The 12,096-nt window shown below is 43.6% G+C and overlaps 1 protein-coding gene across 3 annotated transcripts in view; it reads right to left on the bottom strand.

The window, feature by feature from the left end:
* Positions 1 to 12,096, bottom strand: part of LOC143769920 (solute carrier family 22 member 15-like) — a 278,504-nt gene that overhangs the window by 235,974 nt on the left and 30,434 nt on the right. The gene's annotated exons all lie outside the window — the stretch shown is intronic.

The following is a 12,096-nucleotide window of genomic DNA, read 5'->3' as shown; positions in this document are numbered from 1 at the left end:
TGTATATTTACACAACCAGAATGCTATGATTAACTTTTTTTTCCATGGCGTTTTCTTTATTAACCCCTTCAAGACCCAGCCTGTTTTCACCTTTCTGACCCTGCCAATTTTTACACTTCTGACCACTGTCACTTTATGAGGTAATAAGTTATAACTCTGGAATGCTTCAATGGATCCTGATGATTCTGACATTGTTTTCTCGTGACATATTGTACTTCATGTTAGTGGTAAAATTTATTTGATATGACTTGCGTTTATTTGTGAAAAAATGGAAATTTGGCAGAAATTTAGAAAGTTTTGCAATTTTCAAGCTGTTAATTTTTATGCCCTTAAATCAGAGAGTCATACCACACAAAATAGTTAATAAATAATATTTACCACATGTCTACTTTACATCAGCACAATTTTGGAACCAACATTTTTTTTCGTTAGAAAGTTATAAGGGTTAAAAGTTGACCAGCGATTTCTAATTTTTTCAACAAATTTTACAAAACCATTTTTTTAGGGACCACATCACATTTGAAGTCACTTTGAGGGGTCAATTTGAAAGAGAATACCCAAAAGTGACACCACTCTAAAAACTGCACCCCTCAAGCTGATCAAAACCACATTCAAGAAGTTTATTAACCCTTCAGGTGCTTCACAGCAGCTAAAGGAACGTGGAAGGAAAAAATGAACACAACTTTTTAGTCACAAAAATGATCTTTCAGCAACAATTTTTTTATTTTCACAACTGTAAAAGGAGAAAATGGACCCCAAACGTTGTTGTGCAATTTCTCCTGAGTATGCTGATACCCCATATATGGGGGAAAACCACTGTTTGGGCGCACGGCAGGGCTCGGAATGGAAGGAGCACCTTTTGACTTTTTGAATGCACAATTGGTTGGAATTGATAGCGGACGCCATGTTCCATTTGAAGAGCCCCTGATGTGCCTAAACAATGGAAAACCCCCACAAGTGACCCCATTTCGAAAACTAGACCCTTCAAGGAACTTATCTAGCTGTGTGGGGAGCACTTTGAACTCCCAGGTGCTACACAGTAGTTTAGAACGAAGAGCCGTGAAAAAAAAATAATCACATTTTTTCCACAAAAATAATTTTTCAGCAATTTTTTTTTATTGTCACAAGTGTAAGGCTGTGTTCACACGTAGCAGATTTTTCACACGGTTTTTCGCTATAAAAACGCTATAAAACCGTGAAAAAAACGGTCACATTAGGCATCCTATTTAATAGAATGCAATCCGCATTTTTTGTGCACATGCTGCATTTTTTTCCTGAGCGGAATCGCATTGCAGAAAAAAACGCAGCATGTTCATTAAATTTGCAGAATCGCGGGGATTCCGCACACCTGCATTGATCTGCTTACTTCCCGCATGGGGCTATGCCCACCATGCGGGAAGTAAGCAGATCATGTGCGGTTGGTACACCCAGGGTGGAGGAGAGGAGACTCTCCTCCACGGACTCGGCACCATATAATTGGTAAAAAAAAAAAGAATTAAAATAAAAAATCGTAATATACTCACCCTCTGATGGCCCCGGAGTCCTCCCGCCACTCAGCGGTGCACGTGGCCGCTTCCGTTCCTATAGATGGTGTGTGTGAAGGACCTGCGATGACGTCGCAGTCACGTGACCGCGACGTCATCGAAGGTCCTGCACACAGCATCTATAGGAACGGAAGCTGCTGAGGAGATCGGCTGTTTGCGGAAGTTGAGTATAACCATTTTTTTTTATTATTATTATTTTTAACATTCTATCTTTTACTATTGATGCGGCGTAGGCTGCATCAATAGTAAAAAGTTGGTCGCACTTGTCAAACACTATGTTTGACAAGTGTGACCAATCTGTCAATCTGTTTTCCAAGCGATGCTACAGATCGCTTGGAAAACACTAGCATTCTGCAAGCTAATTATGCTTGCAAAACGCTAGTTTTCTGCGGGAATATGCATGCCAATTCCGCATGCGATATACCCGTGGCAGGAGCTGCAGAATTGCCGTGGAAATTTCCGCGGCAATTCTGCAACGTGTGCACTTAGCCTAAAAGGAGAAAATGGACCACAAAAGTCGTTGTGCAATTTCTCATGAGTTCGCGGATACACCATATGTGGGGAAAAACCACTGTTTGGGTGCACGGCAGGGCTCGGAATGGAAGGAGTGGATTGCAGATTTTGATGGAATGGTCTGCAGGCAACATGTTGTGTTTGCAGAACCCCTAATGTGCCTAAACAGCGGAAACCCCTCACAAGTGACCCCATTTTGAAAACTAGACCCTTCAAGGAACTTATATAGCTGTGTGGTGAGCACTTTGAACTGCCAGGTGCTTCACAGAAGTTTAGAACGTAGAGCCGTGAAAATAAAAAAATCACATATTTTCCACAAAAATGATTTTTCAGCAATGATTTTTTTTTTTATTTTCACAAGTGTAAAAGGAGAAAATGGACCACAAAAGTTGTTGTGCAATTTCTCTTGAGTACGCCGATACCCCATATGTGGGGGAAAACCACTGTTTGGGCGCACGGCAGGGCTCGGAATGGAAGTAGTGACGTTTTGGATTGCAGATTTTGATGGAATGGTCTGCAGGTGTCATGTTGCGTTTGCAGAGCTCCTGATGTGCCTACCAAGTAGAAACCCCTCACAAGTGACCCCATTTTGGAATCTACACCCCTGAATGAATTTATCTAGAGGCATAGTTTTATAGTATTGATTATAATGCTTTTTGTTTTACTGGTGTGTGAATTTATAATGTGGTGTTATATGTAAGATGTGCGGGGTATATCAGATTTATAAAAGTGTGTTGTGTCAACAGGGTATAAACAAATTTTATTAATTTGTGGACGTGTGGTACGCTTTGAAGCAATCCTTAATGCAGGTTTCTCAGGGCAGGTTTCACAATGGTAAATTGTGTCCTTTTGGATTCCCCTCTTGGAGCATACTCTGCACCGTTTTTGTGATCGTCCTGTCCTCGCTGTTTGGGGAACCTGTCCTGGGAAATGTTGACCTGGGACAATACGGGCACTATCAGATTCAGAAGTACTGGGACCCTCACCTCCCTGAGTGCCAAACATTAGGGCCTTGATGACTTCCTCCTGAAACTGAAGGAAGGTACCCTTATTGCCTGCAGATCGGAACAGCATGAAAACATTGTACACTGCCATCTGTACAATGTGCACGGCCAATTTTTTGTACCATACTTTGGCTTTTCGCATGGCACTGTATGGTTGGAGGACCTGATCTGAAAGATCCACACCCCCATGTACCAACTGTAATCCAAGGTACAATCTGGCTTTGGGACTTGTGTTGTGGTCCCACAAACAGTGACAAGGGTGCTGTTGTCACGGTGTATGATGGTCAGGATAAGGACATCCCTTTTGTCCTTATACTTAACCACCAGAATGTTGTCACTGCATTGGGCTCTGCTTTCCCCTTTTCTCAGCATTTGCCCAATTAGCGGCTTAGGGAGGCTTCGCTGATTTTTTCGCACGGTGCCACATGCAGCTGTACCTCTGGCAGAGAGGGCCTTGAAGAGTGGGACGCTGGTTTAAAAACGTTATCAATGTAGAGGTGATAACCCTTATCCAGCAGTGGGTGCAGCAATTCCCACACAATTTTCCCACTCACCCCCAGGACAGGGGGGCATTCAGGGGGGTTAATTTGGGTGTCCTTCCCCTCGTAGACTCTAAATCTGTGGGTGTACCCTGAGGTACTCTCGCACAGTTTGTACAGCTTTATTCCGTACCTGGACCTCTTACTGGGCAGGTATTGTCTGAATTTTAGCCTCCCTTTGAAGTGATGAGAGATTCATCAATAGCGATGTCCCTCTGGGGTATGTACGCCTCAGCAAATTTTCTGCTGAAGTGTTCAACCACTGGCCGAATTTTATATAGACGATCAAAGTTAGGATCGTCTCAGGGAGGACACTGAGCATTATCATCTTAGGGCGCCTTGCTGGGGGTCCTTCCTCACCAGATGAGGAGAATGATGAGGAATAGAGGAAGGTGGGATCTTCCTCACTGGCTGTATCCGTGTCGGACGCAAGGATGGCGTAAGCCTCCTCTGGTGAATAGCGCCTTGTTGACGAATGGGCCATTTTTAATTTTTTTCCCAAACCCTGGGGATGTGTGTGTTAGTGGTGCTTTTACACGTGTAATGTGTGGGGCTTGTGTAATAGGGTACTCTTTATTATTACAAAAAGGAGAGAAAAAAGGAGAGAAAAAAGTAGAGAGATAAAATGTAGAAAAGAAAAAAATGAAAGGAAAAATCAGATGTTAAAAAAAAAAAAGTTTGTAAAAAAAAAATTAGATGTTCACTACACTAATGCCCTCCCTATAAATTTATCCGCCGCAAATAATTCTTTTTACAAAAGAAAAACGGACGTCAGCAACAATGTGACGTACGCTCACCTAATGCACTAGAAATTACCCGGCGATAGCAACAAACACTGACGCCGGCAAAACCTAACACACTACCTATAAAACTACTCTGCACGATTTTTTTTTGCCCTACAACAAGATCGGACGTCACCAAACAAGGACGCCGACTAGACCTAATACACTACCTATAAAACTACTCTATACGATTTTGTTTTCTATAAAAGATAGGTCGTCACTAATGCTGTGACGCCGGCTGCGCTACCTTGCTACGTCTAAAACTACGCTGTATTAACTACTATAATTATTTTTTTTTTTTTAAAAATCAAAAAAAAAATCGGACGTCACTTAGACTGTGAGGTCCCTACGCTAACTTGCTAAAAAGAGAAAAATACCTGTGGAGCAGTCTCTGATCAGCAGCGATATTGATCAGAGAACTGCGGACACAGGAAAAGCACAAATGTTCTGCGCAGGACTCAGCGCACGCAAAAAAGTGCGCTAAAAATTCATCTTGAGGTGGGGGAGGGGGTACTGGAACAGGGAGGGGGGATGGGAAAGGGGACGTCACCAAACACTGACGCTGGATACGCTACGTCTAAAACTACACTGTACTAACTACTATTATTATTTTCTAAAAAAAAAAAAAAAAAAAACAATTCGGACGTCACTTAGACTGCGGTGCAGCCCCCTGGGGCTACGTGCGGAGATGGTCTGCTGTCATGGACAGCAGCCATCGGAACCCGATCACCGCGAGATGGCGGCGCCATGCTAGTACTGCGCTGGTCAGAAATGCACCTCCCGCAGTGCAGTAATAGTACGGCGGAGGTCGGGAAGGGATTAATGCACAGCTTTGTAGTGAGCTAAGCCAAGACGACTGTCAGTCATTACATGTCTCACACAGGTAACGCCCCTTTCATTTACAATAAGCTCTGGAGGCAGATTCTCTGGGAGATCTACAGTACAGATGAAAGGTTTGGACACACCTTCTCATTTAAAGATTTTTCTGTATTTTCATGCCTATGAAAATTATAAATTCACACTGAAGGCATCAAAACTATGAATTACCACATGTGGAATTATATACTTAACAAAAAAGTGTGAAACAACTGAAAATATGTCTTATATTCTAGGTTCTTCAAAGTAGCCACCTTTTGCTTTGATAACTGCTTTGCACTCTCTTGGCATTCTCTTGATGAGCTTCAAGAGTTAGTCACCGGGAATGGTTTTCACTTCACAGGTGTGCCCTGTCAGGTTTAATAAGTGGGATTTCTTGCCTTATAAATGGGGTTGGGACCATCAGTTGTGTTGTGCAGAAGTCTGGTGGATACACAGCTGATAGTCCTACTGAATAGACTGTTAGAATTTTTATTATGGCAAGAAAAAAGCAGCTAAGTAAAGAAAAACGAGTGGCCATCATTACTTTAAGAAATGAAGGTCAGTCAGTCCGAAAAATTGGGCAAACTTTGAAATGTCCCCAAGTGCAGTGGCAAAAACCATCAAGCGCTACAAAGAAACTGGCTCACATGAGGACCGCCCCAGGAAAGGAAGACCAAGAGTCACCTCTGCTTCTGAGGATAAGTTTATCCGAGTCACCAGCCTCAGAAATCGCAGGTTAACAGCAGCTCAGATTAGAGACCAGGTCAATGCCACACAGAGTTCTAGCAGCAGACACATCTCTACAACAACTGTTAAGAGGAGACTTTGAGCAGCAGGCCTTCATGGTAAAATAGCTGCTAGGAAACCACTGCTAAGGACAGGCAACAAGCAGAAGAGACTTGTTTGGGCTGAAGAACACAAGGAATGGACATTAGACCAGTGGAAATCTGTGCTTTGTTCTGATGAGTCCAAATTTGAGATCTTTGGTTCCAACCACCGTGTCCTTGTCGACACCGAAAAGGTGAACGGATGGACTCTACATGCCTGTTTCCCACCGTGAAGCATGGAGGAGGTGGTGTGATGGCGTGGGGGTGCTTTGCTGGTGACACTGTTGAGGATTTATTCAAAATTGAAGGCATACTGAACCAGCATGGCTACGACAGCATCTTGCAGCAGCATGCTATTCCATCCGGTTTGCGTTTAGTTGGACCATCATTTATTTTTCAACAGGACAATGACCCCAAACACACCTCCAGACTATGTAAGGGCTTTCTGACCAAGAAGGAGAGTGATGGGGTGCTACACCAGATGACCTGGCCTCCACAGTCACCAGACCTGAAACCAATCGAGATGGTTTGGGGTGAGCTGGACCGCAGAGTGAAGGCAAAAGGGCCAACAAGTGCTAAGCATCTCTGGGATTGTTGGAAGACCATTTCCGGTGACTACCTCTACAAGCCCATCAAGAGAATGCCAAGAGTGTGCAAAGCAGTCATCAAAGCAAAAGGTGGCTACTTTGAAGAACCTAGAATATAAGACATTTTCAGTTGTTTCACACTTTTTTTGTTAAGTATATAACTCCACATGTGTTAATTCATAGTTTTGATGCCTTCAGTGTGAATGTACAATTTTCATAGTCATGAAAATACAGAAAAATCTTTAAATGAGAAGGTGTGTCCAAACTTTTGGTCTGTACTGTATGTCTGCCCCTTAGATCTCATCATCTCATTTACATATTAAGAAACATGTGGATTTCTCTGCAATAAAACATTGAATCCCAGATATCAAGGTATCATGTTATTCAACTTTCTATGACCTGCAAGCCCATATAGACAGATTCCTTTTAAGGTCCACATACACAACATATAAAAGTTAGTCTCAGCCAATCACAGTGAGAATGATCAATGAGTGGAACAGGCTGCCACGAGAGGTGGCGAGTTCTCCTTCAATGGAAGTTTTCAAATCCTGGTTTAGTAAATCCTGCATTGAGCAGACGGTTGGACACGATGAACCTTGAGGTCCCTTCCAACGCTACCATTCGATGATTCTATGATAATTTCAGCTGACCATCTGATGTAGAGGAGGGCCTCCATACTCTCCTCTGACAGATGATTGCAGGGGAAAGAAGTACCAGTCTGTTTGAATTTAAATGTCCTTTTGTTTTCTGGGGGAGATAGACCAGCTTTCTCCTCTCTCACTGGAGAAAACACATGAACGTTCGGCTAAGCACTCGTGTGAATGGAGGAGTCAAGAAAGACGACTCTCGTGTATGGCCAGCTTTAGAATGGAACTCAACCCCCAATAAAAGCTCCAACAAATGTATTACCATTATAGTTTCTGTAATATGGTAGCATATCTGGGGGCTAATGCTTAGGTCTCCACACTATGAGGGGGCTTATTAATACTGATGCAACATGTGAATAGTGTGCCATTATCTCTCCCTTGAACAGCGATCATCACACTCATTGATGCATGCCACTATGAGGTCTAACGCATGTATTACAAAGAAAGAGAGAACACAATGTCCATATTGCTTTTAAGATCTGAAATAACATGGTTCCCGAAAGAAATCACTGGTCTGTTACCAACCTCCTTCTCAGCTCTAGTCTACTATTACCATCAGAATCATATCTAAGATGCTTCCGGTGCGCTAACAATTGAAATTGACATGATAATACACTGGGTTTTTTTTTTGCAATTTATGCATTTATCATGTCGATAGGAACTGCCAGAATATCCTGGCGGTTGCTTGACAGCAGAGATTCTCATTAATCCCAAGAACTGGGATTCCATATTCACTTCTCTGTTCCTGTCTCTAGAAGCTATAAGGAGCTGACCTGACATGTACGGCCATCCTAGCACTGCAATAAGATAAGAGATGCAGATGGATTTAAGGGCTATGTTGACCTCCACAATGTAGTGGCTGACAATCACCGCACTGAATTTCACAGCTGCTGGTAAATGTCACAAAAAGTGTAAAAAAGCAACCAATGTCTTGTGAATACGTGGATCATGCTGTGTTGTCTTCAAGGAAGAGCAGCTCACCTTCCTGCCGCACTCACTGTGTAATGGATTTATCTGAGCAAGGAAGACACTTGAAGGCGTTATCCTGATTCTACAATCAATTATTCTAATATCAGTTAGGGCATCTTGTTCTGAAGATTAGCTTGCAGCTAGAAGCATTGTGCATCATTAGCTGGCTTATGACTTGTGGTTAACCGGCACTTACAAGTCAATGTGGTTTACAATGTGAAAGACAAGTAGGAAGGAATTTCTACGAAGGCGCTCACGTTAAAATAACCTCCAATACTGACCAGGCGTACAACTAGTACTAAGCCAGTACACACAGTGATGTGAAAGTGTTTGCCCCCCTTTCTGATTTCCTATTCTAAAATGACTGTACATGCTTGGAAACCCTCCAATGTGGCCGAATAACAACAATTCTGCAACGATGACTGGGCCAAAATTCCTCCACAGTGTTGTAAAAGACTCAAACGTGTGATTGCAGTTGTTGCTACTAAGGGTGGCCCAACCAGTTATTAGGTTTAGGGGCAAACATTTTTTCACACAGGGCCCTGTAGGTTTGGATTTCTTTTTCCCTTAGGCTACTTTCACACTAGTGTCGGTACGGGCCCGTCGCAGTGCGTCGGGCCGACGTACCGACGCATACTGTGAAATGAAAGCACAACGGGGCCAGCGGATGCACTTTTTCAACGCATCCGCTGCCCCATTGTAATGTCCGGGGAGGAGGGGGCGGAGTTCCGGCCGCACATGCACGGTCGGAAATGGCGGACACGACGCACAAATAAACGTTACATTTAACTTTTTTTGTGCCGACGGTCCGCCAAAACACGACGCATCCGTCGCACGACGTGTGGCAATGCGTCGCTAATGCAAGCCTATGGAGAAAAAAACGCATCCTGCGGGCAACTTTGCAGGATGCGTTTTTTCTCCAAAACGACGCATTGCGACGTACAGCAAGCGAGGCTAGTGTGAAAGTAGCCTTAATAAGGACCTTCATTTAAAAGCTGCATTTTGTGTTTACTTGTGTTATCTTAGTCTAATATTTACATTTAATTGGTGGTCTGAAACATTTAAGTGTGACAAACATGCAACAGAATAGGAAATCAGGAAGGGGCAAACACTTTTTCACAGCACTGTATATATACACACACACACGCACCAAGCAACTGTAACATTAAAAGCACTGAGCAGGGATATCAAACACACTCACCCATATAATATTACCATTCAAGGGCTAGGACATACTAGACGGCGAGTGAACAGTCAGTTCTTCAAGTTTAGATGTTGGAAACGGCAATGTGGACAAGTGTAAAGTGCAAGTGTAGCTCAATAAATTTAAGATGAGCTAAATTATAATGGAAGGCTGACCAGTTCAGAGAAGGTCTAAAGCAGCAGGTCCTGTGGGTGGTTTCCACCAACAAATGATTAGTATCTAGTCAAAGAGTTCCAAAAAAAAAAAAACTGTTGAGCGACCGACAGGGTCATGGGAGGTCTGAGGATGACTGATCTACATGGAGCAAAGACTAGCACATCTAATGTGGTCTCACAAAAAGAGGTAATGTAGCACAAATTACTAATACAAAATAGGTTCTAGAACATACTGTGCATGACAGCTTTCTGTGTATGATGTTGCATAGCCACTGACAGATCAGAGGGTCCGAGCTCAACCGTATCCACCGCTAAACATTTGAACGATGGGCATGCGAGCATGAGAACTGGATCATGGAGCAATTGAAAGAGGTGGACTTATGTGAAGAATTTTGAGGGATCTAATTCATGATGTCCAAACCACAGGCAGCATGAATTAGAGCCTGGCTGCCCGATTGCAGTCAGGTATGTTGTTCTCTGCACCTCTCCAGTGATTCCGAAAAAAAACCAAGTTTGAAGTACCAGCCAATATCCACAGGAATAGAATAGTCTGGTGCTGACCATGGTCAACTTTTTCCCCACACCAGTCTAGTTGACAGTCCTCTCCCTATGTACACAAATGGGAGACAAAGTACGCCTGCGCCGGAGCCACAGCATGCAGACAAGAAGAGAACGTTATCTGATGAAGATAGGAGGCGCTGGACCAGACCGCGACACCTATCGGACCGGATCGGACCGCCCCTGAGTGAATATAATCTAACCTCTTTTTCTCATCTTTTAGGACACATCGGGGGCTTATCTACAGCATTACAGAATGCTGTAGATAAGCCCCTGATGTCGGTGGGCTTAGCTCACCTTCGATTCTGGGGGTGCAGGTTCCTTTTAAGCAGGGTGAGGCAATCTACCATTTTCAGAAACCGTTTGACAAGTATGCCAAATAGTTCAGGGTGTTGACTTGACCTTCAAACTCTGAAATCTCAATTAGAGAGTGGATTTGCAGGCACAATGGGGACCTACACAATATTCAGAAGGTATTTTTATTGTAATGGCTGATCGGCACATGAGTCCTCTTATTTGCTCAGAGGGGAAACCAAAAGTTGAAAAAACTGAGATACCACCTCCGCAAAAGCTGGATTAAGCACACTTTATATAAACTGGCACTTTCTGTATTTCATACTACAAATCTGTTACATATAAAGTATCCCCCGGGAATCTGGCGAACAACTGTTTTACAAAGAAAATTCACCTGCTTCTGTTAGGTATGGTATATCTACAGTGCCGTTCCTAAGGCTTAGGCTACGTTCACATTTGCGGCCAGCGCCGCAGCGTCGGGCGCCGCAGCGGCGCCGCATGCGTCATGCGCCCCTATATTTAACATGGGGGCGCATGGACATGCGGCGCACTTGCGTTTTGCGCCGCATGCGTCGCTGCGGCGCCCGCGTCGGGGCGCAGAGGACGCAGCAAGTTGCATTTTTGCTGCGTCCAAATTCAATGAAAAAAACGACGCATGCGGCGCAAAACGCAGCGTTGTGCATGCGTTTTGCTGCGTTTTTGTTTGCGTTGTGCGCTGCGGCGCCGACGCTGCGGCGCACAACGCAAATGTGAACGTAGCCTTAGATCACTCCATTAGTTTATCTGGTCTAATTTTCCCCTCATTCCTTTGCAGAGAGCAAATTAATTTCTCCGATCAGCATCACATAAAAGCTGATTGGCAGGCATATTATGGCGCAGAACATGTTCTGCGGGAATCGTCCACTGTAAGTGTTCTTAAACAGGTCATCTCTTCCAGCTTGTCATACTCACATTATCCTATCAGACCGTGTCTCTACATACGGCATACTAATAGCTGCATTAATAAGCATTAGGATCACCCAAATGTTCTTGGCCTAGGGGCGGTAAAGAACGAGGGTATACTGCAGATAAATGGTCTCTGGAGAATTCAGAAAAACAAGATTCACATTTTAAAGTATTTGACTGTACATCAATAATTTTACAAGATTTAGGCATCCTGGAACACCTGACGAAGGCTGGATGCACCCGAAGCGTGCAGTGTTTTTTAATTAAATTGTTTTTTTACACAATACTTTTGCTTTATCTGCACTTATTGGATCCATCTGTCTTTTTATCTCAATGAGAGCACACTATCTGGTTCGCATCACTTCATTCAGCTCTGCTGGAACTCTCCATGGAGGATATTTCCACAGTATACCAGGTTGGCTGTGCCCGCTGGATGCGACTATAGAGCACCTGCAACTTTCTATAGCTCCCCATGACTGGGTGCCCAATAGTTGGCGTCTTTTAATCAATACAATGGTAACCAAGTACCCTATGCCGTAGTCATGTACTATTGCTATTTATTTACTGCAGGGTATTTGCTCGTTTTGTTATTATCTTCGGTTTTGTCGGTTTAGTGGCTAGTGTGAACGTGCACCTACTCGCTGCATGTACACCAACTTACATTCCAGTT

The sequence above is a fragment of the Ranitomeya variabilis genome, chromosome 4 (assembly GCF_051348905.1).
Source record: "Ranitomeya variabilis isolate aRanVar5 chromosome 4, aRanVar5.hap1, whole genome shotgun sequence".
Taxonomy (NCBI): Eukaryota; Metazoa; Chordata; class Amphibia; order Anura; family Dendrobatidae; genus Ranitomeya; species Ranitomeya variabilis.
The sequence above is the reverse complement of the archived record's forward strand: the minus strand, read 5'-3'. Positions and strand labels throughout refer to the sequence as shown.